Source organism: Hirundo rustica, chromosome 3, assembly GCF_015227805.2.
Source record: "Hirundo rustica isolate bHirRus1 chromosome 3, bHirRus1.pri.v3, whole genome shotgun sequence".
Taxonomy (NCBI): domain Eukaryota; kingdom Metazoa; phylum Chordata; class Aves; order Passeriformes; family Hirundinidae; genus Hirundo; species Hirundo rustica.
Window position 1 is genome coordinate 18,538,682 of NC_053452.1, and position 24,689 is coordinate 18,563,370.

Genomic DNA, 24,689 nt, shown 5'->3' on the forward strand with positions numbered 1-24,689 from the left:
ACCAGGCAAGGTACTCAGTTGTCTGATGTCTTCTGTCTCTACAGCAGCTATCCCAAAAGCCCAGCGATATCCTTTTGGGTCTTTGAAGTATCCATTTCTGAGATAGTCTATGCCAAGGATGCATGGGGCCTCTGGGCCAGTCACGATGGGGTGTTTTTGCCACCCATTCCCGGTTAAACTCACTTCAGCCTCCAATACAGTCAGCTGCTGGGACCCTCCTGTCACTCCAGAAATAGAAATGGATTCTGTTCCTACATACCTCGATGACATCAGGGTACATTGGGCACCAGTGTCAACCAAAGCCGTATATTTTTGTGGGTCAGATGTGCCAGGCCATCGGATCCACACAGTCCAATAGATCCGATTGTCCCTTTCCTCTACCTGGCTAGAGGCAGGGCCCCCCTATTCCTGGTCATGGTACACATTGCTTTCTTCCTGTAAATATGTTCCTGAGGTCCCTTCAAGTGGATCAGTCATATCATTCTTCTTATACTGTCTGGAGTTCTGTGCCTTTGAGACTGGAGCAGTGTTGGCTCTAGATGAGCTCTTCGTGGTAGGTGTCTCTCTCTTCAGTTCACGTACCCGGGCTGCTAAGGAGGAGGTGGGTTTTCCATCCCAATTCCTCATGTCTTCTCCATGTTCCCGAAGAAAAGACCAGAGGTTACCCCGTGGAGTGTATCCTCTCTCCCTGGCTGGTGGGTACCTGCTCCTAATGGCAGAGACTCTTGTTGGTTCTGGCGAGATGTGGTAGATTTCTTCTTTAAGTTCCTTTTTCAGTTTCTGATGGCCCTCTTCAATCAAACTCCGGACTTGCTCAGCCAGCCTTGTTTCCACGGATGAGACATGGGTACGAAATGGGGTGGTGACAGTATCCTCGTAAATTCTTAGTTTATTGACCAAGACGCCCACCTTGTCCTCACCTTCCCTCCATCGCAGCGTTGCCAGGTAACGGGAGCACATCTCTGGTCCAAGCCATGCAAATCTCAACCACATCTGCGATGTGCACTGGACATCAGCTGGGCTTTTAGGAAATCTCTTGTCTTCTGAGAAAATGATCTCCAGCACAGCCAATTCCCTCAGGTATCGGATACCTTGTTCCATTGTGCTCCATTTTCCTTGGTGCACCTGGAGGTCTTCTTTACAAAGGTATCTGTCCCTCACACTTGTTAGCAGTCGCCGCCAGAGGCTGAGAGTTTGTTGGGTACTCCCAATCCCCTGGTCAATGACCACATCCCGAGACAGCGATCCCAGTTGCCTGGCCTCACTTCCATCCAGAATGGTGTCATTGGCTGCGGCGTCCCAGATGCGGAGCAGCCAGGTTAGGATGGACTCGTTTGTCTGGCGGGTGAATTCCCTCCGCAGGTCACGCAGTTCACCCAGGGATAGAGAGCGGGTGATGATCTCTGGCTCTGTCTCTTCTGTTGGGTGCGAAGGTCCTGCCACATCCTCACCAGTCATTATGCAGACTGATTTGCTCTTTGATTTCTTCTTCTGAACAGGGGCAACTGCTACTGGTTTAGGTTGTTCTGCTTCGGTGACAGTTTGTGTGGAGATGCTGATGGCACCTTTGGTTTCTTTCTCCTCTGTGACAGCTTGTGTAGACACTGAGACTGTTGCTTTGTTTTTGGTTCCTTTCTCCTCTGTGATGGTCTGAGTAGATGCAGAAACTGTTGCTTTGTTTTTGGTTCCTTTCTCTTCTGTGATGGTCTGAGTAGATGCAGAAACTGTTGCCTTGTTTTTGGTTCCTTTCTCTTCTGTGACAATCTGCGTAGATGTGGTTCCTGTTTCCTCTACGACAGTTTGTGTAGACACGGATGCCGTTGTTTTGCATTTGTTTCTTTTTCCCTCTTCCTCAAGGAGACGCTGCACCACCCCATGTAGTGTTTGATTTCTAAGCATGGTGCAGGCCGTGCAGAGAAGGCAAAGCAGAACTAACAACAATATTTTGCTGTCCTTGGCACCTAGAGAGAACTCAATACTTTCGAAAACTGCTGTGCCATACCTAAAAGACTGGAAAAAATCATTCTTTACCCCTCCCCACAGGGGCTGGGTGCGATTGTTGAGAGCCCAGATGTAGCATTCTGGACCAGGAGAAGAAAACAAAATAGAGTATATATTCCGAATGATGCTCATTGCCTCAGAGGTTATCATACAATAAACGTAATAGACCAATAAAGCAATTTTGGTACCATACCCTGGTCTACACATGAGCATTAAGACCAGCAAATACTGCCCCATGTGTGGGAAAATGTAGAGAGCTAGGTATAAGATATATGAAAGAATGTTGAGGATCATAGCGGACAGCTGTTTTTTTCCTCACTACAAAATTGTAATTCTGACTTTTCTCAGTACCTCCTGCCCCACCTGCCACCCCCATTTGGGCGCCAAAATATATGTGCTGGCTTGAAGGCAAAACCAGTGAGAGACTCCAAGTCAGAAAAAAACAATTTAATAGGAGAGGAAGAAAAAAAGTAAAATAAAATAAAACACATGCAATGGTACAAAAGATCACTGACAGAGTCAGAATACAACCTAACACCATGGTGGTGGCAGTCCAGATGAAGTGGTCTTGTTGAAGCAGTGTTCTTGCAAAGGTCTGGTAGCTCTTGTCCTCTGGGAATCCAGTGGGTAAGGCTGCCTGTGCTGTCCCAAGGCCCAGATTATATCCAGGTGGGAATGCTTGGCTCCTCCCCCTGGGCGGAGCATCTCACAATGGACTGATATCATTTTATCAGTTTTGTAATGGGTCCTTGATTGCCTATTAAACAGAGATAGCTCCTGGGGAGAGTTATCTATGAGTCATGCCGCAGGGCATTGATGGGCCATTAACAGAAGATAGTCTGGAGGCAGGGGGCAAGAGAAACACTGCCCAACCTAGTTTCAACAGCTCATGTAGATGGTGTTAGAATACATACTTTGGGCACATTTTACATTGTAACCTAGGACACAGTGGAAGTGATTAACTTTCACTCAGAGCAGTAGAAATGTGTCAGCTCACTCACAAAGCTTTTGAAACAGCTCCAACAGCAGCCAGGCTGCTCAGGCTTTTGTGCATCCCAGTGGGATGCAGGGGATGCCCACAGTCGGATGGAGGAGAGAGGAAGGATGAGCACTCTCACAGCTGGTAGGTGACAAAAGTGCATGGGTTACAGGCCATGGGGTGAGAGTTATGAATTAAAGAACTTGTCACTTCGAGAGGAGACAAACTAAGTGGTGAATTCATGTGCAAAGGGCATGGAGCCTTTCTCTGTTGTATTTTCCTTTCCCAGCAAGCTGATGAGAAAAGTTTAATTTATGGAGTATCTTGTCCCGCAGATTGGAGAGCTCCAAATAGATCACGACATATGTGCCCTTAGTTTTTTCTTTGGGAAGAGGAAACTTCATTTTGCTGTCTAACACAGGATCTGCTGGGGAACAACCTCTGTGACACGTCCATGTCATGCTAATGCAGCCTGAGCAGTGTCACTGTCATTAATGTGAAAGCACTCCAGCACACCATACCGGGCTGCACTCCTGACAGGAAAAGAGCCACCTGGAAAAAAGCAAAGCCAGAGAACATGACACTCAGATGGCGCAAGGCTTGGCATGTGAATATTCAGCAACATTTGAAGGTATGGAGGAGCAGCCATGCAGCAAACCCAAGGAGTGTTTGGCTTGGCTGAGCTGGGAGAGCTCAGAGGCTGCAGGAAATCAGTAATTCATCCCTTTTTCCTGGAAATCAGTGTACACTTGTTATTGCCAATACCTCTGCAGTAACAAGTCACAAAGGCTCCTTCAAGAAACACAATACAAGTACAATACAAAAAATCCAGTGAAAATCTGTAGGATTCAAAGGATCCAACAGCTTTGCTGCTAAGCTTGTTCTAGTTTTTTTGGTTATATGCTCTGAATGCACTATTTAAAGTTTTAAAGACTTTTATTTATATATATATGAACTTATGTGTCATACTGGAAAACTGTCATTCCTCTTGACGTTCCCCAGCTAGTCCAGAGTGCCCTCAGATTAGATTTGCAATGTTCTGGGGTCAAAATTCTTTTAGAGACATTACTTCATGTCTCCTAATGCAATACACTGCTTTAGGAAACTGTGCATGTGTTCATTTGGAGTTTGTTGGCTTTATTTGGTTAGAAGTGTGTGATCCTTCAATCAGTTTTGCACAAATGTGATTTACCTCAGCACAAATTTCCCACACAGAGGGAAATTACCCTGCATAAATCTACAAAATGTTGTGTTGATACAGTCACATGTAACAAAAAGAGGTGAAACATTTCAAAGCCACTTGGAATGTTCCTGATTACAGGTACTAACCAGATTCATTTATCTATTTAAGCCAACAAACTTTATCAGAACTGCTTCTCAAATTGCATCTGGATTCATAATAGCACTTATCATAGACTCTTTTATTCTTGGGTTAAAGTGGGATGTTCTTCAACTGAACCTGCCCTAGAGTAATAGGAAAATACTGAAAGTCTCAGTTCTCAAAGGAGCCCTCCTTTGTACATATTTCATAAACCCAAAAATTTTATGAGCAGAAAAATCTGCAGATCTAAATTGAGACATAGACCTTAATGGCTGGGAAATGCTGCTTCTTTTTTTTTTTTTTTTTTTTTTTTCCCCACCCTTAACATTCCAATTTTCTCTGCTCTTGTAAGTGCTTAATATTAATTACAAGTAGCTTCAATACAAGCTTTGCATGTAAATCTCCTGTGGATAAGTAGGAAAACAGATGAGTTTCTTGCAAGGACTTAATTTTTTGTTATGTCTCTCGAGAGTCCATTTTCTTAGTATGGCACTTGCAAATGATTCACCAAGCCAGATTTATTTATATTAATGTGTTGGAAGAAATCATATTTTATTTGCGTGTAAGAATTTCAGATTAACAAATAAAGGCTTAGTCACCATTTGCATCTTCAGGGAAAGCCATGTATGGTCAAATCAAGTATGGATGAGTTAGTCCTGAGCAGAGCTTTATTTTCCTTTTCAAATTTCTGACAAGCTGGCAGTTCTGATAAAAAGCCCTGTATTTATTAAAGTACATAATATTCTTTCAATTATGAAGAAATACGATGATTAATAAGAAACAAGTTGAAGGCTATAAACTGTATATACTGTAGACTCAAGAAAACTTATCAACAGATTGCCTTCAAGATACTGAAGTACCAAATAGTTTCATCTTTAAAAAATCCACTTTGGTGGATCATCACTTAGGTGAGGGGATAGTAACACCTGACTATTTCAGTGAAGGTTTTGCTTTATTAATGGCATCTTCAACTTCTTGTGGCTTGAAGTGTCTCCCCACAAGGGAGAGACATACTACAGACATTTTTGAATGAAGTTAATGAACTCATTTACTGTTGGCTTTACTCAGCATTGCTATGGAACAGTTTTCACCAAAAATTAACATTCACCTCTCACCTGCAAGGTTTCAATGCTGCAATGATCACCTTCCAGTCAGATTTTGGTGCCTCATGAATCTAGGAAATAACAATAATTTGAAATCTTTGATGTCATGTCCCACTTCATTAAGCACCAAATATGCATATTTTGATTATGTCTATTTTTAAATTTTGACCTGCATGTACCAAGGTATTTACAATACAGGTAGAGACTTACCATTCATGCATTTTTCAAGCACTTTATTAGTTTCTCCATGTTTTTTGCTGGTAATTAAAAAAAAAATGTAGCATTTCGATTGACCATCAGCTGGATTTCTTATAATGATTCCTTACAGTATTTGGTCAGTTAAGTCCTTAACAAATTATTGATTATTTTTTAGACTTTGACTAGTCAGTTTTGATCCTTGTGTCTAAACAATAGGCAGCTTTTAACGTTGTTTCTAGTCAAGAAAAATGAATGGTGTCTTCAGTCTTCTTCTGTTTTCCTTCCTATTTTAGCTCTCGCATCTTGCTATGCTCTAAAAGTTAATGAAATGAGTGAGTCAGAGTCATCCCCTCTGTACTTCCCAATGATGTTACAGCTCAGGCTTTAACAGAATGAGCTGGAAGAAGTCTGCCCAGATCTGTAGTAGCTGATTCTTAGCAGAGATGTGAGATATCCCTGTTAGAGGTACTAATTACTTCTGCATGGCTACTGCCACTAGAGCTGCTTCTGTATCAAGAAAATGTTTCACCTAGATAGAATTATTAGTGCATATTCCCCCTCGAGGAATGACTGAAGTATTTTTGGATCTGGCTGGTGTGGGAAAAGAGTTCATTACTTCTCACTTGGAGATTGACATTTCCACAGATGAGCTAATGCTGACCTGATCTGTTCTGGGGCACAGCTGGTTGTTGGATTTGTTTGAGCTACCTGTTCTGTACTAAACAGGGTGAAGAACATGCAGGTGATGCCTGAAAGGGCGTTGATTGTGGGAATATTAGCTCCTGTTGGAGTGGCAAGAAGTGGTGAGGAAAGAGCAGCACGCTGGTCTCTCAGGATGAGAATGGATCGAGCAGGAGAGGTTTGAAGGGTCAGCTTTTCTTTCAGCTGTGTCAACAGCCAATTCTCAAAGCACTTCCCTGCAGAAACCGCTTCAGACTGTTAGAAACTTAGTTTATGGAGGAATACTACAGGAAGGGAATGTTCCACTTCTCAAAACGGGATGTTCTCATGTTGTCAAAAGAAGTGATGTTACCAACCCTTCAGAAACAGGCTAAGCTTCCACATTAATGCTCGATCAGGATTCAGCAAAACTAAACTGCCACATTAATGCTACATCAGGATTTAGCAAGCCTCTTCAGCACAGGGTGAAATTTAAGGTATGGCTGTGCTTGCACATCTTGCACTCCATCTTTAATGCAGCAAGCACAGGGACCCGCTGTGGATATACCCAGATCTAAAGAAGACTCTGTGAGTTTGGAAGATATCCCAGCCACCGGCAGAAGACAAGTCATCTCTCCTTCCATTTCCTAATTGCCAGTGCCCTAATTGTGGATCCTAGAGAAACAGGATAAGGAAACTGAGCTCAAGGGATCACCTAGTTTGCAGCCTCATAAAATTATATTCAGCTGCTGTTTCCTTAGCTCCCACAGGAATGAAAAACCTGGCTCGTTGACTTAGTGCGCTGAATTTCAAATCCCAGACAAAAGATACTCTAGCCAATGATTAAGCATTTTGCAATTTGAATGTGAAGCAAGACAAGACCTTCCCCTCTATTTTCTCTACATCACACACCTTCTTTTTGCATAATATACAATAGCAACTAACACTTCAAGCAGCATTTATTCTTCTGTGTACTTGGTTAACATCACTGAAAATGTAATATGCAACACAATTTCAGTGGTCTGTTCCAAATTTAAGTTTTTGCCTTCAATAGTTCCTAAGATTTGGAATGGAATGCAAATAAATTTTTTTTTTTTTTTTTTTTTCCCCTAGAGAGAAGATATTGGGACATCAGTCGCTTTTTTAGTGGGAAATGGGAGTATTTAATTCAGTGAGACTTGCACTGGAAGCTGGTAACATGTGAAATGAAGATGAGGGAGCTGGAAATCCTGTCAAACCACTTCCTCCTATTGCACATCTGTCTCTCGTCCACCACGAAAGCCAAATCAGAGGAAGGAGGGAGCAGCTCCTCCTTGCCACTTCTAACCAGATGTCAGCAGAGAGCAGCATTTGCAAGTGGTGGGCACAGAACAGGCTGGGGTTTGCAGTGAGGTAGCACATACTGAGCCAGATCCTACCTCGACTTCTGCAGAAATCTATTTTAGTATTTTTTTACTATTATTTTATATATATTTGTAGTTCATTATGAAGTTTATAACACTTGACAGTTTTACCAGCTTATCTATTATCATGGCTGGGTGGGCTTTGATGATGCTGTGATTTTGAAGCCTGTTAAGAAAATGGAAAAGGGGGACCTAAACTGGGAAACTAAGCAAATCTGATGTCTCAGTGATGCTTGCAAATCAAGATTGAAAACCTTTGTTCTTTCTTGGTTTTCAATGCTCTTTTTTCCTCTGTATTAATATTTTGGTGGTTAAAAACTACAATGGTCTTGCTGAACTGGATTTTTTAGATGACTATTTTTGTCTGGATTTAGGATTTTAAAAAATCCTCAAAATATCTTTTTTATAAAGACTTCTTTATACTTTCCATAGATAGTGTATATAAAATATAAGGATTAAAATACTCAGAAATACTTGTTTTTTCCTGTTGACCTTCTTACAAAAATGTTCTTTTATCTAAACTGTGCTTATTGCAGTAGGTACACTTGCCTTTATAGTTGCCCACTATTAATTTTTTCGAAACAGATAAATACTTAATTTGCCACTTGGTGCGCAATTAGCTGTTTTTAATTTGTCAACTACTTTTAATTTGCTACGCTGCAGAAGCAAACATCCAAACACCACCTGATTTCTAATGAGGCGTGCTGATCTCGAGGATGCAGCTCACACTGAGGGCACAGTGGGGAGACATTGGTGCAGATTTAATTCAATAATTGTTTTTTTACTCTTAGGATGAAGGATGTAGTTCTATTATACTAAAAGCCTGACTGAGAGTTTACTGTTACAACTACATACTGTGCAAGTAAAGTTAAACACAAAACACGTATGTTCCTGAATCCTTTCTAAATCCTGGTGCCCAGAAGTCCAAAATCAGTCCTTAAAAAACTGTGTCCAGAATTCTGCTAATTCTGGAGGCCAGGTTAGCTCGTGCACTCATAAATTAAAGAAAGTGCTGCTGCATGTGCAGCAGATTCTGGGCAGATCTCTGGGCCTGGGCAGCTGTGGCTGTTGGAAATGCAGCACCACGGAGAGGTCAGAGGCAGTGTAGGAGTGGTCCAAACCCAAAATATTGTAGTAGAATAGAGACTGTCTTCAAGTGTTAAAGTAGTTTTTGCATAACTTTCTTTTTGGCCAATGAGGCTTTGGGGAAATTGGGATGATTTGTAAGACTGAAAATTTCATGTTAGCCTTAAGTGCAGGCAGGCACCCTTTGGTTGGATGACTTTGGTATACATAAGATAATCCTAGTTTTACAGTATTTTATGTATTTTTATGTAGGGCATTTAATTTATTTTTGGCTGGCTTCTGCCTGTGAAAGTGTTATATGAGTACATTTTGATTACATATTTAATGCCTGTGCAGTCGTGGGAGTGAAAGTCTTCTTCCTAGGAACTTTGTAAGGAAAACTTCAAAGGCTGCCTTTCGTTGTGAGGTCTTTTCTTGCAGGAAGTATTTGATACTCAGGAAGAAAATATGGGAATTTAGAAGAAAAGGGGTTTTGCTTAAAATCCAACTACAGACCTGCCATTGTTGGTGCTTTCTTACAGGACATCTCAAACCACACATAGGGTATTTTAGGCTAAATTCTTTATTTAAACATTTGATGTTTCTGCTTAATGAATTTTGAACTAATTGATCCCTTGCATCTAAACTTATATGAAAGCCGTAGATGTGAACTTCTCAGCTTGTGAAAAACGAGGTTTTGGGTAATGGAATCTCAATTTTTTTCTGTTCAGAGTCATGAGAATGGTCTGCATCCTATATACCATAAAGTATTTGACCAGTAAGGACCTGCATCCTGGCTTGCATCACAATACTTGCTGCTAATAGTCTTGTTTAATTAATAAGGTGACTTGAGAGGAAGCTGAGAGGAGGAATCCAAGCATGAAAATTGAAGATGGAACTATTTCTGGGGAGTGATTAAGAAGTATTAATGCACAGTTTAGGAAACTGACAGTCTTCATTAGTTTCAGTACAACTTACTTTGTATTTGTGTGTTTTGCTCTCTCGCCTCTTTTTAGAAAGCAAAGTTCTTTTTAGCACATCCACTTTTACAGTCGCATTCTCCACTCCTTTTTTTAGATTTTTCTGACAAGTTTCTCTAAGAACTCTAACTGTGAGACTGTGAAGAAAGGGTTTATGGAACAGTTAGCTCCTACTCCCAAAACCAACCCACATCTTTGAAGATAAAGTCTCCATTCATAGACTCAAATACAAGATAATTGTTAAATACCACAGTCCTTCTTTCCAGACAGGTTTGCAGTTGTCTTATACTTTGGAATAACTCTACATATTGGATTAGGTGTTATCACATGGAAAATATAATTCATAATGAATGAGGGCTATTACTGGGGAAGATTCTACTGATCTGCTGGGCTAAGTAAGATGACAGCAGACCAGTTGTGCTGCGCTATGTCTGAGGTCGAGAATAGATTAGTTAAAAAAATAAAGCAAAAAAAGCTGTTCAGTCTTGACCCAGGGAAGGGTAAACGTGCAAATATCAAGCTTTATTCTTGTGTAAAAAATGTGATTTATAGGACCATGTTAACATTTGGCCAATTTATACTTCCTCCAAGAATTCCAGATCTGAGTTTCTCAATGTGACAGTCTCACTATGGACATGAGGACTTGCTTCTTTATGCTGGGCCATGTTGTTTCCTGCATCTACGAACTGCTGTGGGACAAAATTGTCCCAGGTATGTGCAAGGAAGTGACTGTGGTCTCTGCCAGATAATCAGTAAATTTATTGATATCTAGATAATAATTGCACACTGTTATCTAGGCAGTAGGTAGTCACTGCTCTGTTATCAGCTCCTCTCTCACTTTCTCCTGTCTTCCTGAAAAGTGGCTGCTGCTCCTGTTCTTTCTGATTAGTCCCTGAATAAGAACGTGGAATGCTCATGGACAGCTTTGAGGCTGAAGGTCTCTGAAAGAACCATACTGAGAATGCTGAGGGAGCTGTGACATCTGGCTCAGACTGCTGACCTGTCAGGAAAACTGCTTTTTTTTTTTTTTTTTTGTCAAAGACCTGAAACCACTGTTCAAAAGAGCTGGCTGCTAAATGTGCGTGTACCAGGAGAAAGAAGTTATGGCAAATAAAGACCAGGAGAAGGAAGAAGATAGAGAATGGAGTGACTTTTTTGCTATGTATTTTTATGCTCCCCTGGTCCTTCCTCTTGTGCAATGGAATTCTGGCCTGGAAGAGAAACTGCATGAATTGTGTGTTGATCTTTCCTGCTCCTGCAGAAGGAAGTGCATATATAGCCTGTGTCTGCTGCTAGAGCAAAAAGAGGGTGGCAGAGATACACAGACTTGTGAACAAAACTCTAAACATGCTGCATCAGAACTCACAAGACAGCAGATCAGACTGTTCCCTGATCAAAATATTTGTCCTTATGGAAGTTTGGCAGTACTGCTCCGCACTCTTTTCATTTTAACTAAATGCCATTATCATTCCTTCATTAAAGTTTTAGTCAAATTTCAGTATGTCAGCGTGAAATTCATGTAAACTAATTTCTTTCTCAGTTTGCAGGTACCAGCAGCACAGAAAATGCCCTCAGAATTGGGCAGCCTTGTCAACCTTGTGGTCAGCTCAGCTGGCAGATCATTTCCTGCTGGGAACTGGAAGGCTGCCTAAACATTATACACAGATTAGCAACAATTAGCACAGAATATGGTATCTCTTACTAAATAAAAAGAAGAAGAAGAAAAAAAAGCCATGTAGACTGTGATGTTCAAATAAGCATCACTTAGTGATGTTAAAAATTTTTATTAAAATCTTCCATTTTATGAGAGCTGAGCTTTTGCCCTAAAAGGCAGAAAAATCCCAATTCTTTTAAAGTAAACTGTTATGGCTATTGATGGCATTGCCTTGTGCAAGGATTAATTTTGTCTTCTGAGTTTCGTTTAAGATGTATCCACAAATGCTGATGTGCATCTGTCCTAGGTTACAATGTAAAATGTGCCCAAAGTATGTATTCTATCACCATCTACATGAAATGTTGTTGTGCACCACTGGTTCCCGTGCCCCCTCCCTCCAGACTATCTTCTGTTAATGGCCCATCGATACCGTCCTGCATGACTCATAGATAACTCTCCCCAGGAGCTATCTCTGTTTAATAGGCAATCAAGGACCCATTGCAAAACTGATAAAATGATATCAGTCCATTGTGAGATGCTCCGCCCAGGGGGAGGAGCCAAGCATTCCCACCTGGATATAATCGGGACCTTGGGACAGCACAGGCAGCCTTACCCACTGGACTCCCAGAGGACAAGAGCTACCAGACCTTTCTGCAAGAACACTGCTTCAACAAGACCACTTCATCTGGACTGCCACCACCACGGTTTCAGGTTGTATTCTGACTCTGTCAGTGATCTTTTGTACCATTGCATGTGTTTTTATTTTACTTTTTTTTTCCTCTCCTATTAAATTGTTTTTTCTGACTTGGAGTCTCTCGCTGGTTTTGCCTTCAAGCCAGTACAGCATCAGACCTGAAACTGCATTTCTACTGATCTGCAGGGCTAGTCTAGAACATACAAAGGGAAGTCTTAGGATATACTTCAAACAGTATTAATAAAAGAAGAAAGATGAGTTTTGTTTTCTTTAAAAGGAAATACTTTGCTAGACAAGCTACTAGTGTTGGACTCCGCTAAAATGCTCTGTGTTACAATTTTTGAAAAAGCCAGAAGGAAGAAGCATATATTGGCAATAAGTCTGCAGTCAGGTCCCTGGTCCAGCTCTTGGGATTTTTTGTTTCCATGTAACATGCTGAAATTCTTCACAGGAAAGTATTTTTCCAACATATTGGGAAAATGTTTTTGGTCTAGAGCTGACTATGGCTTTCTTTATTACTGAAACATGTTTAAAACAGCAAATAAAAGCACACAGCTTTCATTCCACAGAACTTCAGGAGGTTTTGAAAGAGCAAAATTAGGAAAAATATTCAGGAGAAGAGGAATATTTAATTCGTTTTATCCCAGGACTTTATTTTGAGGAGCCAGTATAGTAATCCTCCCATGGATGGTTATGAAGCTATTTGCCTCTATCTCTCAGCAGTTCCAGGAAATCAATGGCTGTCAGAAAATGCCCTTTGCCATCTGTCATTACAGGTTATTCATAAACCTGATGCAATGCTGAGGAAGAGTCTGGGCAATCAGATGACTAAATGCCTGGTGCCTTGAATAGAAATATTAAATAATAATTTAAAGTGTCAGCCATTATTGCATAAATACAAACATGCTCATAGAATTTTTTTCTCATTTTCATTTCCAGATCGCTGGAAAAATATTGAGCTGCCAAAGATATCTACCACTGATTGATTATTCATGCCCATCAATGTCCTCATTTCTCTGGGCTGGAGGACTCGAGCTGAAAGCAGTATCATGAATAATTCTTATATCCATAGAGCAAACTGTGTATTTGCAATCCAGTAAAAGGTTGCTGCTGTTGGCATAGAACATCCACAGGAAAAGGGAAGGGTCCAAGGGTATCTTGCTTTTATTATCCACACATTTCCCTCAGCTGTGGTCCCTCTTTCCCACGGTACTCAGTGGAGCTGATGGATAGGAAAGTTCACCTTAAGGGTAACTAGGAGATACCAGTGACTTTTCTCATGCAAGGTGATGATAAATAAACCCCCCCACACATTTCCTCGGGCAGAAACACTCCTGCATGCACAGGGGAGCACCAATGGCCTCATCCTGTTCCCCTCTCTGGACGAGCAGGAGGAAGGTCCATTAGTGGAAAATACAAACATGCATGTGCATCATGGCCCCGGCAGCTCACTCATGGATCCTTTCAGCCCCTTCTTCCCCCCACACAGCGAAATAGACCTTGGACCTCCTGGGCCCTGGGCTTGGACCTCCTGGGCCCTGCAGCAGCCACCTCGTGATGCTCATCTCTCCAGTACACGACCCAGACTCACAGCCTCCTCAATGCCTGGCTCCCAAGCCCCTTGTCCTGCTTGACAGTTGCCGGTGATCACAGCTGGCACAAGCACCCAGACAGTAGCTATGGACCCTCATGCCATGCCATCCCATCCCATGCCATGCCATCCCATGCCATCCCTTCCCATGCCATGCCATGCCATGCCATGCCATGCCATGCCATGCCATGCCATGCCATGCCATGCCATGCCATGCCATGCCATCCCATGCCATGCCATCCCATCCCATGCCATCCCATGCCATCCCATCCCATGCCATCCCATGCCATCCCATCCCATCCCATCCCATCCCATCCCATCCCATCCCATCCCATCCCATCCCATCCCATCCATCCCTTCCATTGTGGCACAAAGACAAAGGGTCCCTGCTGCGACCCACGGTGCCGCGCCCAGCTGCTGGCACTGGAATGCCCACACACAAACACAGGACCGAGTGCCCTTCCTCAGGACAAGAGTCAGAAATGGAGTTTAGTGTCTGTAGTGTGTCACGCACTCCCAGGCAATAACCCCTGAGTCATTTGGGCTTCCCCCATCTGCCATGGTGCTTCTGTGCTTCGTTGTGCCACACAGACGAGCCTTGGATCACATAACCTAAGACAGCCTGTTTTAAAAACCCCAAAAACTAATTAGGATTAATGTACTGAGTATATTCTTATTAGATAGCTAATGATTTATAGCTGCTTCCTCTAGAAGATGCATATAAAGGTCACTGTCGGAGGTACAGTTATTTTTACGTAGAAATCTGACAGGTTCTCACTAATATTACAGGTATATTCTTAAAGGATTTCACCATCTGAAACCATACAGAGGACATGGAAAAGGGTTTTTAATATCAGGAAGTAATCCTTGAAACAGCACGACAGACCAGTTCTACATAAATTCACCCAGTGAGAGAGTGATCAGAGACTCACTTTGCTCATTTCCCAGGAACACTGAGTGTTTATTTAATTTCTTCTGCTGACAATTTTTTTAGTTAAATCCTGTCTAGGTCGCCTCTTTTCCAGTCTTGATAATTACTATGGGCATTTCTAATATAAATTGCATCCTAAATTGCTGAATGCAGTGTCAAACTGTTGGTCTAATTAAGGAGCTTCAGACCCACAAAACATTAATTAATCGTGAAGTATCCGGGCAGTGTGTGCGTATGTTCATGCTCAAAATAAAGCAGCTAGAAAATCGTTCCTCGGTAGTTGTGCTTTTTAGACAATTCATTGTAACTACCACTAGCTGCTGAGTGCAAAAGTCATTGTTTTCCTGGCAAGTTTGCCCAGACAAAGAAATACACTCAGGAGCTCTGCAGCATCACATTCCCATTCCCAACAGGCTGCAGGAGAGCAGCTTTGTTAGGTGGGAGTGCTTTGTTCCTCACCCACTGCACGGCTTCACACACACTCACACACACACACGTGATGTCAAACACAACAGGACGTGCTGGACCTGCCCTCCAACCCTCCTTCAGCAGGATAACCACTCTCATCTCCCTGCAGTCCTGGGAATATGGGAATTCTTTGCTCTGGCTCTACCACAGCATCCTGCAAGTACTAATTTCTCCAATGAATGAGGCCTGTCTCATCAGCCTCTAGCAAGATACACCAGAAAAAGCAAAATCTGCAAGAAAAATTATGAACTATAATGCTGGGGGCGAGGGTGGGGTGGGGGAAAGATTTGGCATGAAAAACTGCCTCTAGGCTAAGTTAAGCAGAAAAGCACGAGGATCTTTCTGGAATTAGAAATAGAAAAGTGTATTTTCTAGGCTTGACCTGGACACATTTAACAAAGCCACAGTGCTAATTGAAGAAGAGTACAGGAGATGTGGCCAAGATGAAAGGGAAGTTAGAGATGAAACTGAAGTTGTACCTAATTTTGTCATTTAGTGTTTTCCAATGAATTTCATTCATTGAAAATCATAGGTTTCTCATCCAAAATCTCACCCTTATTTTATTGTGATTTTGGTCACAAAGAGGACAATATATTACTGCAACTATGCAATTAACTTTCATTAAAGATGATTAAAGTGGTTCAATAGCATGTTTTTCTTTAAAAAACAGGAAAGTTGAGTGCAAGCTGTAACAAATGGTTTGTTTTAGGAACACTAGTTGGACAGAGACCACATTAATTAAAACAATGCAGAGTCCTGCACTCCCATCTCATATATAAATTGTTTTTAACCAACTGAAAGCGATATCTCAGTGCAGTCCAGTGCCAATGAAAACATGGACATGAACATGCAGAGCGGTAGCGGAGTGTGACAGCCTCTGTGCTGCTGTGTGATAATGAATTCTAAGAACAAAGGTTATTTTTACTTGAAGGACCCTTTGTAGTTAAGAGAAAAATGTATCATATGAAACCCATAAAAAATACCAGACCACTGTATCTCTCACAGACCATCACAAATTCTTATCAGCCCTTTTCCCATCAAACAGCTTTTGATAACAAATAGCACCAAATGCAGAGTAAGGAACTGCAGACCTAGACTTAGGAACATGATGAAGGGGAATGTTTTAAACTGAAAGAAGTTAAGTTTAAGTGAGTTATTAGGATGAAATTCTTTGCTGTGAGGGTGGTGAGGCACTGGCACAAGTTTCCCAGAAAAGTTCTGGATGCCTCATCCCCAGAAGTGTTCAAGGCCGGGCTGGAGCGGGCTCTGAGCAACTTGGTCTAGGAAAAAGTGCTCCTGCCCATGGCAGGGGCTTGGAAATGAATGACCTTAAAGATCCATTCCAATACAAACCATTCTATGATTAATATTAGGAAATAGATTTTACAACAAATGACCATTAAGTAAAACTAATTTCAACTAGTTGATGTGTCAGAATATATTTTGCTGGTGGGAAAAAAAAGGGAGTTTTGTGAAGCCATAGAAACATTATCAACTGATAGTTTGCATTGTGTGTTAGGGGAAAAAAGACGTCAAAACTGTAATTCTAAGTCAGTCTGGGGAAGAGGACAGTAATAGAAAAAGTAAACTAATTCTTTTGAAGAGAAATGTTGGCTCAACACTGCCTCTAGGGACATAATTCCAGATTTTTAACAAAAAGGGAAATCTGGGGTGTTAAGGCTTCTCAAGAAGGTAAGAAATGGTAGCATCTAATAAGTCACTGATGCATAGAAAGCACAAACCCCTCAAAGAAGTGCCTGCTTTCACTGCTGAGTCCCTTCAATTCTCTACATAAAATTCCGGCTACGTTGAAGTTAATGAACACTAAAACAAAGGGAGAAAAAAGAAAAGACCAAAAAAGCCCCAAAGGCCCAAGGCTGAACAGTGTCAGAGCTGAGCCTCATTTGCTTCTCTGAACTGTTCTTCTGCCCCCAATTTCCATATACAAATCCTTCTCGAGCAGGGAAAGAACTTGTGAGGTGCTTATACCTGCACAATTTCTGTACAGCCTCTGAGCTGTTAAACCTGAAATCAGAAATACAATCCCCTAAGGCTGGAAATCCTGATAATTTTGGTACTGTTGCAGGTATTTAGATGCTCTGCACCAGTGGCTGCATGATTGCCCCCATAAATAGCTAATCAGACCCATTACACTTAATAAAAACAAGTCAAGTTTAAGTCACCATGGAATACTCAGCCTCTGGCTTCAAGGCATGAATGAGTGTGAAAGGAGCAGGCTGTTACAATAAAAATAACAGATTTAGCTACTAGCTGGTTTTTCCAGGGAAGAAAGCATGACAGAGCAGTTTGGGCCTAGAAGTTTTGATGGATTAAAAAAAACAACTTTGGGTCTTATCTTCAATGTCACATAATGTGGATTTTATAAGCAAATTAATTAAATAACAGATACAGAATGATCTGACTTCAGTCATGACAGCAACAAGAACCTGCAGTGCTTATAATTATCATTTATTCAGTGCCATGCACAGGTCTGATTAGAAATTGAAATTAGCAAGCTCCAGTTCAGGATTATACTTGTCACGATTATTTCACTCCTGTGCTCTGAATAATTGCAATTTTCCCAGTCTCCACACTTGGAATTGTGTTTTCTTGGAACTCAGATGAGCAGTGAGAAACATATAATGGACAGACAGAATAGATTTATTTATCATTTCAGATTCTCCTTGCTACCTATCTGTCCTTCTCCATTCTCAAGTGGATTTTTGCCTCTCTTCCATCAATTAATTTTGCCCGATTGCCTGTCTGCTTCTCTCACCACTTTTATCCTTTCCTCCTGATTCCAGAGCACAGATGCTGAATAAATACCTTTATCACCAGGTCCTTCTAGTTCAGTGAGACAATACCAAGACCTACCAAATATTTATGAGTTCTACTCAGCTATTGTGGTAATCCGTAAGTGCGACAGCAGCTCTTGGAAGCAGCAACTGCTGACCCTTGCCAGGCAACTCCGAATTCCACTTATGCAGTTTTACATGCCAAGAAATAAGTCACGGTCTGTTGCACATGTTGGTTTGTGAACAGATTTTGCCATTCACACAAGTGTTCTATCTAACAGTTAATTCCCTGTATACATCACTGTACAGCTGCATTTAGGTATCCAACTAATATAGACCACAAACTTAAATCCCATTTTGTATGTGGTATTTCCTAAATAATGAAAAAACCCAACAAACTCTGATGTTTTGTTAAACATGTTTCCTTTTATTTGATTTACATTATAATAAAGCTGTCAACGTTAATGCAGCACTTAAAAGGTCTCCTGATCTCTCCTCCTTCTGGAAGCCTCAGTCAGGAATATGAAGCACAGCATCTGCATTAGTATTCACTGCATGCATGGCAACATTGACCTTGTGCCTCAAGTGGTTTTAATATTTTAGAGACATGAGGATTAAACTCCATGGGAACATAGAATGGAACTGTGGCAGGGCAAGAAGCGAGCAATTAAAAGAGGTAAAAAAATACATATTAAAAAAATCATGTCCTATGTGATCAGACATCTAAATTAAAGTAATTTTACTGTCAAAACAATCAGTTAACTATGCAACAAGTAATTAGGCAAATAGCGTCATTATTCTTTAAATCTCTCAGAGAACGTTTGATGTGCTTAGGGGATAGCTGATAGAGTGATAGTGATAGCTCAGGGGATAGCTGATGGCTTTGTTTAGTTCCTCCAGTACCTGCTGTTGAATGCACAGTGTGCCAGATGTCAGCACTTCCTGGGATGAGGGACCTGGATCATCACAGTCCTCAAGCAGGCAGCAAATATCTCATCAGTAAGGTGGAATTTTTAAAGAAGTTGGAGGGATATATTTTGAAGTCCAGAGTTTGTCCTTCACCCCTCTGACTTCTTTAATCTCCATCATGAAACAGGGATGAGACTCACTGTGTGGTGTGGCAGAGACCAGCACTGCTCCTGTGTGTCACATCTCTGTGTCACAACACCAACACAAGCTGGAAGGCCCTGACATTCTATGAAGTCATGTTTTAGTGGGTTTTGCATGTTTTATCAGGTTAATCAGAGCATCTGATATAGCTTTTTTGTGTTTGGGGGTTCTTTTGTGTGGGGGGGTTTTTTACCTTTTTTCACATTTTTCAGTGGTTTTAGCAGTACAGCTTCTTCTTTTTGCCTTTTCCAAGCTTCTTAGAGGCAATAAAAACAGCAGGGTAGTGAAATTGTCCTCTGGCTACATCGGGCAAATCATCAATTAATTCCTATCTGAAGATGACCCAGCACATTTCCCCCATGATACTAGCAAAGCAACAGAGAAAAGTAGAGAAAATATTTTCAAGAACAGCGTACCTTTTAAATTTATAAACAAAACCTAACATTTGTTTCTTATTTTTCACTTCATCTTTAGCAAGTGTTTATAAACCTTTTCCTCTTCAAATGACTGGAAGGAACTTGGAAACAAGAAAGCCAAATTAGGATGTAGGCAGAATATTTTCAAATTACAAATAACTCAATGAAGAGTTTGATCTCATGAAACCAAAACTGTTTTGTCTGAGAATAGAGATATAAAATCAAGTTGTTAAGTTGTTAAGTCATCACAGCTTGGGCTCAGACAGTAAATTTAATACAGAAAATTAAGAGTGATTCTACTCTTACAACTGTGTCAGAGAACCAGATAAGTTACAGTAAAAGTTTATAGATATTGCCTTTGAAATGTTTGCTGCTATGAAGATAGGAAGGGACTTGCAATAAATGAAATCCAAACAAAATCAACTTTAACTCATTTTTAAAGAGCTTTGGAAATTCATGCTTTAGCACATCACTGGTGAGAATCACCCAGTCCCACCCTGGGAGCTGTGGTTTAAAATTCAGAGAACAGAACTAAAAATCTCCTTATGGACTTGTCAAGAGTTAAACCAAACTTTCTGATGGTATAATACACACCCAGTATGTCATGGGGTTTTTTGTTTTTAACTGCAATTTTTTAAGCTAGAAGTATAATGGAATTGCTATAACACTGTGCAAGCCTAACTTGTCTAATAAATTAAATACTCCAAATGAAAATTAATGGATTTCTGATGCACTATAAGAAATGGTTTCTGAAAGTCAGAACTCAGCCTGCTGTGCTGCTGAGAGCAAAAAGTGCACTTTGGTAATTGAGATGAGTAATCACCTGTCAGGCACCAATACTCATTATGTGAGTTTTCATTATCAGGTTCTCCAGAGAATTGATTTTACCAACCCGGATTACAGGAGCATTATTTTACAGAGAGTCTTTGTCTCCCCCTTCACTTGACGAACGTGAATAAAACTAGGTAACTCTGAGAACAGTCACCCAAGTATTCTAACCCTGGGAGTTATCCTGCAGTCAGATCTTGAAAATTTCCATGCCCTGTGTCACAACCCATGTGTCTGTGGACTGCTTAGAGCACCAACAAAATGCCTCGGTTTCCTTGCAAACAGGATCTGAACAGATGAACTTGCTGGGCTATTATGCAAATAAGCATTTACCATTTCTTAAAAATAATGCCATCATTTTCACTGTGCCATTTTTAAGACTTCTGCTACCAAGGCAGTTTCCGTAAGAAGACATGCAATTTGTTAACCATTCAAAATCCTTTGAAGGGTACACAACGCTTGTGTGCTGTGATAATGTGCTTCTCCCTCCGGTATTCTTCACCTGGAAATTTCCTTATGCGTTACAAAGTAGGATGTTTCAACACTCAACCAAATTTGGAGAGAGGGGAAAAACAGCTTTCTTAAAAATTAGGTGATGCCTCATTGACAATAAGTCATTAGGGTAGTCAGAAATAAACCGAGGCTCCCCTGTCAAATATTTGAAATATTAAAATATGCTGGCTCTCTTCATTAGAAAAGGATTTCTTTTATTAATGTAATGTGTCACACTTGATACACTCAAATTCTTTTACAAGCTATAGATAAACTGACAATGCAGTGTCAAGACACAGTATTTTAATCTCCATGGAAGGGATGAAGTAAGAGCAGCAGATTTTAGGCTAGTTGACCATGATCACACACTGAGCCTGTGTCAGAGTACAATAGTTCATCTGCTTCTCACATTTGCAGCAATGAAACGGAACATCTACCCCAAAAAAGGTCTGGTGAGCCTGTTCAGATGACCACCCACCCATAACACTGATTATTAAAACAGAGCAGACTCCTCATATTGGAGGAACAGAACTGGCTGTTTGGGAAGAACAGATGTTTTGCTTTTGTCATGTCTGTCCTGTTTCCCTGCAAGGCTAACTTTTTTCATCCACTTCTGTGTTCCCTATCTCCTCTCCTGTTGCAGCAGCCCTCTTGTTAGAGGGTAGAAGTGAGCCAAGACACAGACTTCTTGTTTATTACAGCATGAAAAGGGGCCTGGTTTGTTCCTCTTCACAGCTCAGCCATCCCAACTCCAACCATTCACTGACTCTGGCTGCAGCAAGCTCCTACTGTAGGTTTCCCTTGCAGCCTCTGACTGCTGGTTATTTCCTGCTAAACGATGACTGCAGGGATCAGTTTGCAGACTGACTGCAGGCTTTTACCTAGCTAGACTGTGACTGCAGATTCCAGCAACAGGCTCTAAGTGCAGACCCAGCCTGACCTCACAGCAGTGATTTTTTATCCTCAGGGTCCTTCTTCATGAGCCTCTCATCCCCTTCTCCTCGAGATTCCTTCCCCTTCATGATCTTCTATTATGATTCCCTTTACCAGCTAACCCACTGCCTTTTGTCACACTTACCTTTATTGGATACAGCTGTGACTCATCAGGGGTGAGGCTGTACTGGGTAATTAACACAGCTGTCACTTACAGGGACAGGGTCACCTGTATTCCCTTCTACACCCTCTCTCCTACAAATCTGCACCTCTTGGTTTGAGAAATTGGCACAAGCAATATTCCCATTTGGGGGTGTACTTGTCTGCTTCTGCAGAATCACAGGCCAGAGCAGAGGTTGCAAGGTATTTGAGTTTTAAAAGTATCTGGTTTGGATCCCAAATCCAAGTAAGGAATTGGTCCAAATGGACATCTCAGTACAATCTGCCCAGCTGGATATCTGCCCAGCTGGCTATCAGAGTAGGAGAGCTCTGGGAAGACTCCTGTATGACAGCTGCAATTTAAACATAAAAAAAGAAAAGCACGCACAGTCGTATGTGAAGTAGAACAATGAATAACACAGAGAATACAAAAATGTTGTTCATGTCACCCCAGCTAAAAATATGTGCAGCTATAGCATCACAGAAATGCAGATGAGGCACAGAAAAATAGGCGTAGAAGCACACAGAATTCTGGTATTGCTCACTAAGAAAATATGTTATTCATCACAGAATTTGAAAATGAATACTTTAAAGGTGATACACCAGGACTGTCCGCCTTGCCAATCTCATAGCCAGATTACAAAGACCAACACTGTGAGAGTTTTCTGAACATTCTAGAGAAACTGCAGACTCAAAGTCAAGCTTTAAAGAGAGTAACACTTTCAGTATCATTTGGTCACCTCTTTCACCCACTATTGATGAAGAAATTTCCCTAATATATTCATCCCTGCCCATACATACATACAGCCTTGTTAAGTCATCAGTGACTGAAACTGAAATATTCTTATTTGGGTAGAATTGATAAATATCTGTCTTGCCCTGAGAGGATTTAAGGAGTCTGTAGCCTCACCACCAACCAGCAGAAACCCACTAAAAAACACGTATTACTTTGCTGCACCTCTCCAGTGCTACTCTATCCCTCTGAGGTATTGCTGAACTGAAGCACTGGAGAAACACAGCTGGAACTGGCAGAATAGCCCATCATTTAATGTGATGAGAGAGCTGATCTCAGCCTGGGCCAGCAGTGCCCCCTTGGGAAGCACTCCAGCAGTCAGAACCAGCAAGGCAGGATGGAGCCCAACCAAGAGCACATCGCCCTCAGTCATTGGCAAGGACGTGGCCAAGCAGCTCTGCTCCGTTTGGGCTCTGCAGAGTGCCAGGAATGTTTTGTAGATCAGGTGCTCTGTCTTTTCAAAAGGCTTGAAACACGGCAGGTGGGCAGACATGCCTTAATTCAGGAGAGAAACTATACCCAGAGTTTCTGCAAGTCATAAAGTTCCAGGATAAACTTCTTTTAAAAGGACAAGTTATTTTTGTAGCCAATGATACTGGTGACTGCAAAGGTCGTGTTAACAGTAAACAAATTTCCAGGTCTTTTGAGTGCTCAGTAGTTCCGACTCTAGCCTCTCGCACAGCAAGGCACAAAAACAGGACGACAAAACAAGAAATGACAAAAGTAATGTCCTCATTTGAGAACACACTGTTTATCTCTGATAAAATCTGTACCCTTACCTGCTGGAGATAGAAGTTTCATGGGTGGCAAAACATGCTGCAGAGAGAAAATAGAGCCCTACAATCGAATGAAAAGAAGCATCATCAATTCATAATTACTCCCCGTGCTCCAGGATAAGAGAGTGCCATTAGATACTGTAAATAGATTTATTATACATATATATATATATATATTTTTTTTAAAGGTTCTCTGTGATCTGGCAGCTTTTATTGGGATTTCTCCAGAAAATATACATAGGTTTTCATTTACACCAGAAACACAGGGACAAAGCTTTCTTAATCCGGTGATGTATCAGTGCTGGGCTGAGTGCTCATAGATTAAAAAAAGTAGATACAGTCACAGCAAATTACTTGTGAACTTCTTTGAAGCTTATAAAACTGCTATTACAATCCAAAGGAAGCGTGACAAGGTTCATCAAAGATTCATCGCTTGTTGTTGTAGACTTCAAATGATGAATGAGAGAGGGCACATTAAAATTCTGCTGCTGCCACTACCACTTCAGGAAGATTTTGGAGGATAAATACTGCTTCTACTTAAAGGCAACAGGTTTTGAAAGAATGAGTCACATTTTCCAATACAACTTAACAATCTTATTTAATAATTAACATAAAGGGGCACTGGCTGCTCTCATAAGGCAAACACACGCTAGAAAATACAACAGATTCCTCCACAGATACTGAAAGCCAAAGCACTGCATGCTGCTGGGATTATGGCAGTGCTCCGGGTGACAGGCAGAACTGACCAGCTTTTGTTTTCTCCTGCAGACCTTACGAACTGCATCTAAGTTTTCAAGGCCAAAGAGTCGGAGAAGGAGCACATTCAGGGAATATCTTTGACATCCCTTAAAAAAAGGCTCTCAAATGACCTGAGGGGGCTTGGCTTGCAATGACCCCACAGCAGCAACTCTGAACCTGCCAGCAGCACTTGTCAAAAATGCATTCTAAATCAACATGTTAGAAACACAGCCTCCTTTTCTTGTTCAGTATAACCCCATAAGTAATGTTACTGTTTGGACCTGTTTTATGTGTCAGATAAGACACAAAGATAACAGAAGAGCACTTCCTTTGTTCATTATATTAACTGACAAGAATTTATTTAGCTTTTAGATGGCCTGTGTGAGTATGTGCACATCAAGGAGAACGTAATTAAATATTAAAGTATTTTAAAGCCTCTAAACAGACACTAAAGGGGATATAAAACCCACTTTATATTCCTTTAGAGTTCATCTCATGCAATTAGACAATATAAATATGTATCCAGATGTATAAAAAAATTCTGCTTCAGGGCTGAACTCCAGGATCTAGAACCAAAATGCTAGGTGAAAAGACTCAAGGG